The sequence below is a fragment of the Macaca mulatta genome, chromosome X, assembly GCF_049350105.2.
Source record: "Macaca mulatta isolate MMU2019108-1 chromosome X, T2T-MMU8v2.0, whole genome shotgun sequence".
Taxonomy (NCBI): Eukaryota; Metazoa; Chordata; class Mammalia; order Primates; family Cercopithecidae; genus Macaca; species Macaca mulatta.
Window position 1 is genome coordinate 26,490,948 of NC_133426.1, and position 8,074 is coordinate 26,499,021.

Below are 8,074 nucleotides of genomic sequence, written 5' to 3' on the forward strand. Positions count from 1 at the left end.
ACTGAATGGCCATTTTCCTACCAGTGGGACAATATCAGGACTAAAAACTGGCTACGGAAGACATCTTATTCTCAGCTGTTGAAAGCAGAACTCTCCTGTCCACAGTAGTAGCAGTAGAAAAGCACAAAATGGAAAAGTTGTGAAGCTGTAATGTGCCACAGAGAACCGGCACTGTGTGTCATGAAGAGGATTTCCATTTCCACTAGGTGGCGATGTTGGCTTAGAAACACCATGTGCTTGCCAGAGAATTCGTAGCAAGTCACCTTACTGCGGCGGGGGGGAGGGGGGGAAGGGGAGAACTTTGTTCCTAGATTGCAAGGACATTTTCCTGATTTTGCCTAGCAGGATTACTTCCCTAGGCTGTAAAACTTCCTGCACTTTCGGGAGAGAGAGAGTAAGAGACCACAAATAGAGAGAGAAAGAAAGTTTGGCAACAGGATAACTGAAAGAGAGCCTTGAGATTAAAGGACAGATTTGAGGTTGAGATTGATTCCATACTCGCCGCTCCAATGAATGAATTCCTGGCAATGCATCAAAATGATAAGGCTCCAATGACTGGAGGAACACTAGGGTCTTGGTCTCGCACTGATAGGATTAGCAACACGGACACACGTGGAGTGGTTTTAAGGCGTGAAAAGTTTAATAGGTAAGAACAAAGGAAGAAAGAAGAGAACAGCTCTCCTGTACAGAGACAAGGGGGGGGGGTTTGGATCAAAGAGAAAACCTCCTGTATGGTGGAAAAGTGGTCAGTTATATGAGAGGCTGGAGGAGGTGATGTTTGATTTGCCGAGGGCCCAGGGGATTGGTTTGACCAGGTGTGTCACTTACATAGCCCGTGAAAAACCTGGCCCTCCCAATTTGGTCCTTTAATATGCAAATACAGGCCACCTTGATGTTTTGAACACATTAGGTTATTTGGAGGTGGCCATCACACTTGGCACAGGTGGTGACAAGGAGAAGATGATGGTAATCACCATATTGAGTGAACCTAGTTTCTAATGGCCGGCATTTGCATATCAAAGCTTGCCGGCTGGCCCTTTAAGCCACCTTTTCTATTAGAGAAGAGATGGTTCTGGGATTGTTTCTTATTGCAGGAAAATTTCCACCAAGAACCTTTACCCTTACTATCTGCCTAAAATAATTTCTTAATAACTCCTGTTTTAATACGTTTCCATGAATTTGTCAATTTCTTCCAGGTTTTCTAGGTTCTGTGCATAGAGGTATTCATAATAGTCTCTGAGGGTTTGTTTGTATTTCTGTGGGGTCACTGGTAATGTCTCCTTTGCCATTTCTGATTTTATTTGGATGCTGTCTCATCTTTTCTTTATTAGTCTAGCTAGTGGTCTATCAATCTTATTTATCCTTTTGAAGAACCAACTTTTGATTTCATTGATCTTTTGTATTTTTTTATATCTTAATTTCATTCACTTCAGCTCTGATTTTATTTCTTTTCTCCTGCTAATTTTGAGGTTGCTTTGCTCTTATTTTTTAGTTACTCTAGGTGTGACGTTACATTATTAATTTGGGGTCTTTCCAACTTTTTGATATAAGCATTTAGCGTTATAAACTTTCCTCTTAACATTGTTTTAGCTGTGTCCCAGAGATTTTGGTATGTTGTATCTTTGTTTTCATTAGTTTTAAAGAACGTTTTTATTTCTACGTTAGTTTCATTCATTACCCAAAAGTCATTCAGGAGTAGGTTGTTTAATTTCTATACCATTGCATAGTTTTGAGGGATGTTCTTGGTATTGATTTTTATTTTTATTACATTGTAGTCCAAGAATGTGTTTGGTGTTATTTCAGGTTTTTTGAATTTTTTGATAATTGCTTTATGGTCTATTGTCTAGTCAATTTCAGAGTATGTGCCATGTGGAGATGAGAAGAATGTATATTCTGTTTTGTTATATGCAGTATTCTGTACATGCATGTTATGTGTCAAGTTTAGGTCCCAAATATCTTTGTTAGTTTTCTGTTTCAATGATCTGTCTAATATAGTCAGTGGGGTGTTGAAGTCTCCAACTCTTATTGTGTGGTAATCTTAAGTTTCTTCATAGGGCTCTAAGAACTTGTTTTATAAATCTCAGTACTCTAGTGTTGAGTGTATATATATTTAGAATAGTTAAGTCTTCTTGTTTAACTGAACACTTTATCTCAATTTAATGCCCTTTTTTGTCTTTTTTGATTGTTGTTAGTTTAAAATCTGTTTTGTGCGAAATAAGAATAGCAAACCTTGCTTTTTTTGTTTTCCCATTGCTTAGTATTTTTCTCCATCTCTTTACTTTGGGCCAGTGGGTGTCATTGCATGTGAGATGAGTCTTTTGAAGACAACATACAGTTGGGTCTTGCTTCTTTATCCACTTGCAACTGTGCCTTTTAAATGGGGAAATTTAGCCCATTTACATTCAATGTCAATATTGATAATATTGATATGTGCATATTTAATCTTGTTATGTTGTTAGATGGTTGTTATGCAGACTTGATTTTGTCATTTCTTTATAGTGTCAATGTTCTGTGTACTTAAGTATGTTTGTGTGGTGGTCAGTAATGGTCTTTCATTTCCATGTTTAGTACTCCTTTAAGGACCTCTTATAGAGCAGTTCTGGTGGTAACACATTTTCTTAGCATTTCCTGTGTGAAAACAGTCTTATTTCTCCTTCATTTATTAAGCTTAATTTGGCTATATATAAAATTCTTGGTTTGAATTTCTTTTCCTTGAAAATGCTGAATATAAGCCCCCAATCTTTTCTACTTTGTAAGGTTTCTACTAAAAGGTCTGCCTTAGTCTGATAGAGTTCCCTATGTGGGTGTCTTGCCTCTTCTCTCTATCTGCCTTAAGTATTTTTTTCTCTCACATTGATATTAGAGAATCTGATGATTATGTGTCTTGTGGGTATCCCACAGGAAACTATAAAAATGACCTCTGAAATTTCCAAATTTGCATGTTGACCTCTCTCATGAGGTTGGAAAAATTTTTGTGGACAATATCCTTAAATATGTTTTCCAAGTTGCTTGCTTTCTCTCCCTCTGTTTCAGGGATTCCAATGAGTTGTGGGTTCAGTCTCTTTACATAATCCTGTATTTCTTGGAGGTTTTGTTCATTCTTTTTTTTTTTTTTTTTTTTTTTTTTTTTTTTTTTTTTGTCTGACTATGTTGATTCCAAGGAGCAGTCTTCATGCCCTGAGAATCTTTCCCCAGCTTCATCTATTCTGCTCTTTATACGTCTGATTGTATTATTAAATACTTGTTGTAAGCTTTTCAGATCTATCAGATCACTTTGGTTCTTCCTTTAAATGGCTATTTTGTCTTTCAGCTTTTGTATAATTATATTGGATTTCTTAGATTCATTGAATTGGATTTCAACTTTCTCCTGAATCTTGATGATCTTCATTCCTGTCCGGGTTCTGAATTCTATGTGTGTTATTTTAGCTATTTCAACCTTGTTAAAAATTACTACTAAAGAGCTATTGCAGTCATTTGGAGGTAAGAAGCCACTCTGGCTTTTTGAATTGGCAGAATTCTTGAGCTTGTTCTTTCTCATCTGTGTCAGTTGATGTTCCTTTAATCTCTGAAGTTGCTGTCCTTTGGATAAGGTTTTTTGCTTTTATAGTCTTTGATACTCTTGAGGGTTTGACTCTGGTGTAAGTGGGATATAGTCAACTGGCTTTGTTTTGAATTAGATCTAAAAATGCCAATTTTACTTTCTGAAGAATCCACACAGAAGAGAAAATATAATGTTGAATAATGTCTATAAATTAGTTTGTTGTCACATCCTCCTGTTAATAATCCTCCTTCTAGGAAATTGCAAACATTTTCATCTCTCTTAGATACCAAATGGAAAGTCTCCATAATGATTTGCATTTGTGTATCTCCAATTATTCTTAAATGGAAATAGATAATCACAAAGGCTTCATTCTCATCTTTATGTTAAGTAGGCTGAAGATACAGAGCTGGAATACTTTTCTTAATTCCCTTTTCAGATTATTCATTGTCAGTATACAGAAATACAACTGCTTTTGTGTTAATTTTGTATTCTGCAACTTTGCTGAATTCATTTATCAGTTGTAAATTTTTGTGGAATCTCTAGGATTTTCTACGGATATAATTTTGTCTGCATACAGAGGAAATTTAACTTCTTCCTCTACTATTTCAATGTCTTATTTATTTTTTCTTTTCTAATTGCCCTGGCTATGACTTAACAGTAGCGCATTGAGTAGAGGTGGCAAAAGTGCTATCCTTTTCTTGTTCCTAATCTTAGAGAAATGGCTTAGTCTTTCACCATTGAGTGAGTTAGTTTTGGTCTTCTCATATGTAGCATTATATTGAGATAGTTTTTATCTATTCCTAGTTTATTGAGTGTTTTTATTATTAAAGGATATTGAATTTTGCCTAATGCTTCTTTCTCCATCAATTGAGATGATCATGTAGATTTTTTTATTATGTTAATGTGGCATATTACATTGATTGATTTTCATATGGTAAACCAACCTTGCACTTGCATTCCAGAAATAAATCCCATTTGGTCATGGTGTATAATCCTTTTAATAAATGGTAGAATTTGCTTTGCTAGTAGTATGTTGATAATTTTTGCATTAAAATTCATGAGAGATAATTATCTTTATTTTTCTTTTCTTGTAGTGTGTTTGTCTTTTGTATAAAGGTAATGCTGGTCTTATGGAATGAGTTTGGAAACGTTCACACTTTTTCAAGTTTTTGGAAGAGTTTTACAAAGATTGGTGTTAATTCTTCTTGAAATGCTTGGTAGAATTCTCTAGTGAAACCATTTGGTCCTGTGTGCCTTTCTTTATTGGAAGGTCTTGATTTATTATTTTTATTTATTTTTTAATTTTAATTTTATTTTTTAGAAGCAGTGTCTTACTCTCTTGCCCATGCTGGAGTGCAATATTATGATCATATCTCACCATAACTCAATTGCCTAGGCTCAAGTGATCCTTAATTCTGGGATTACAGGCATAAGCCACTGTGCCCAGGCTTTTTGAAAGTTTTGTTTACTCATTCAATCTCTTTACTCATCATAGGCATGTTTAGATATTTTATTTCTTGATGATTTGGTCTTGATATTTTGTGTGTTTCCAGGAATTTGCCCATTTCATCTAGTATATCCAGTTTGTTAACATACAATCATTCATAGTACTTTGTTATAATCTTTTTTATTTTTTTAAAAAATGAGTCATAATTACCCATATTTTATTTCCAATTTTAATTATTTGAGTCTCCTCTCTTTTTTATTAGTAAATCTGGTAAAAGTTTTGTGAATTTTGTTAATGTGTGTGAAAAACAAAATCTTAAGTTTTGTTGATTTTCTCTATTGCTTTTCTCTTTATTTTGTTTTTCTCTACTTTAATATTTAGTATTTCTTTTCTTCTGATAGCTTTGGGTTTAATTTGTTGTTTTTCTAGTTCTTTAAGATGTAAAGTTGGGTTAGAAACAAAGCAAGGATATCTGCTCTCACCACATCTATTCAACATCATGCATGTATTCCTAGCTGATGCAAAATATGAGTAAAGAAAATAAAAGATGTACTAATTGGAAAGAAAAAAAATGAAACTGTCTTTTCATGGGTGACATTATATTTACATTTAAAAAATGTCAAAACAACAACAACAACAACAGCAACAACAAAACCCTTTTAGCTAATAAGTGATTTAACAAGGTTGCAGGATACATGGTTATTATACAAAAGTCCATTGCTTTCTTAAATATCAATAATGAACAATTGGAATTTGAAGTTAAAAATATATTATTTATTTTAGCATCAAAAATTGAAATAATTACAAATCTAATAAAATATTTATAGAGTTGATATAAGGAAAACTCTAAATCTCTAATGACAGAAATCCAAGAAGATCTAAGTCAATGGAGAAGTATTTTATCTTCATGTATCGGAAGACTCAATATTCTGAAGATGTCAGTTCTTTTCAAATTGCTCTATAGATTCAACTCAATCCCAATAAAAATCTGGTAAATTATTTTGTGGATTATCAAGAAACTGATTTTGACATTTATAAGGATAGACAAAGGACAGAGAATAGCCACTACAATATTGGAGAAGAACAAAGTTGGAGGTTCCACACTACCCAACTTCAAGATTTACAACAAAGCTATAATAATTAAGATATAATTGCATGGTATTGGTAAGATAATAGACAACTCTATCAGTGGAGTAGAATATAGAACCTATAAATAAATACATGCACATATAGTCAACTGATCATTGATAAAGGAGTAAGGGCAATTAGTAAAGGAAAATGATAGTCTTTTAAACAAATGGTGCTAGAAAATCTGAATATCCATGTGCAAAATGGCAATGCAACTAGACATAAATCATATAGCTTTCACAAAAGTTAACTTATACCTACTATAAACCTAAATGTAAAACACAAAACTGTGAAATTCCTGGAATGTAACATAGGAGAAAATATAGGTAACCTTCAGTTCGGTAATGACCTCTTAAATACAACAGCAAAAGCACAGCCTATGAAAACAAACAAGTGATAAATTGGTATTCCTTAAAATTAAAAACTTCTGCCCTGAAAAAGGCATGGTTAAGAGACTGAAAAGACAAACTACAGACTGTAAGAAAATATTTTTTAAACACAAATATATTAAAGGACTGATATCCAAAATATGCTAAGAACTCTTAAATTTTAACAATAAGAAAAACAATTAAAAAATGGGAAAACTTTTTTTTTTTTTTTTTTTTTTTTTGGCTGATGGGATGCAAACTACTATGTGCCTCTTCAAAATAATAGCCCCTGGTGTCTACTGGTCATATAATGAAATAGAAATTGTGAAGGCACTGTATCTTTTAAAAAAATTCCCCTTTTGAAAAACTTCCTTTAAAAACAGCTATTTAATGCAACTCTGCCAGTGTGTTCTTGATGGTTGTGTGTTAACAATTCTAATTTTTAAAAAATTATTACTATTTTTTCATCAGAGCCATTGCACTGGAAAATACTTTTTTATTTTCATGAGAGTCTACCATTGAATTTAGCATTCTGATATTAATGAAACATCTCTATAAAGGGTTGAAGTGTCTTCTGGCAACAATTGCTAAGGAACAGAATTGTCAATTTATTAATGAAATATGACATGTGTTGAATAAGATAAGCTGGGTCAAGCATTTGAGGATGCTTTTGAGGTTCTGAGGCAACATTCAACTGGAGATCTTCAGTACTAGCCAGATTACAAAAATTACCTGGCTTTAATCAACCATTGTCCTCATGTCAAAGGAAATTCCAGTTGCTATGGAGTGTTGCCTACAGAGGAGACTGTCTATAATTGGAGAACGGTAATTAACAGTGCTGCGGACTTCTGTTTTGAAGGAAATATTCATCAATCTCTGCAGAACATAACTGAAAACCAGCTGGTACAACCCACTATTCTCCAGCAAAAGGGGGGAAAAGGCAGGAAGAAGCTCCGACTGTTTGAATCGGAGATGGCATCTTGTATTCAGTGGGTAGATAAAACCAAAGGCATCTTTCGGTTTGTATCAAAAAACAAAGAAAAACTTGCCGAGCTTTGGGGGAAAAGAAAAGGCAACAGGAAGACCACGACTTACCAGAAAATGGCCAGGGCACTGAGAAATTACGGAAGAAGACAGGAAATTACCAAAATCCAGAGGAAGCTGACTTACCAGTTCAGTGAGGCCATTCTCCGAAGACTCTCTCCATCCTATTTCCTGGGGAAAGAGATCTTCTACTCACAATGTGTTCAACCTGATCAAGAATGTCTCAGTTTAAATAACTGGAATGCAAATTATAGTTATACATATGCCAATTACCATGAGCTAAATCACCATGATTGCTAAATATACTCTCATATTTCATGGTTTACTGGCATCGGAAATCCCTACAAGTTTTAAAGGTTTCTCCCTCTCTCTCTTTTATACCTCCTCTGAAGAAATTCAGGATTTTTCACTTAAAGCAAATACTAAAGAAAAAAAATTAAATTTATTGTTGCTTTTATCAAGGAGCATGTAATCTATACTAACTTGTTGGGAAATTCTGCAAATGAACAACATTTTTATAATACTCTGTGAAGATTCAATGAACAA

At 33.8% G+C, this 8,074-nt stretch overlaps 1 pseudogene; it reads left to right on the top strand.

Annotated features, from left to right (window-relative positions):
* The first annotated feature begins 7,105 nt into the window (after positions 1–7,105).
* LOC701371 (transcription factor Spi-C pseudogene) lies at positions 7,106–7,828 on the top strand (annotated as a pseudogene).
* The last annotated feature ends 246 nt before the right edge of the window (positions 7,829–8,074 follow it).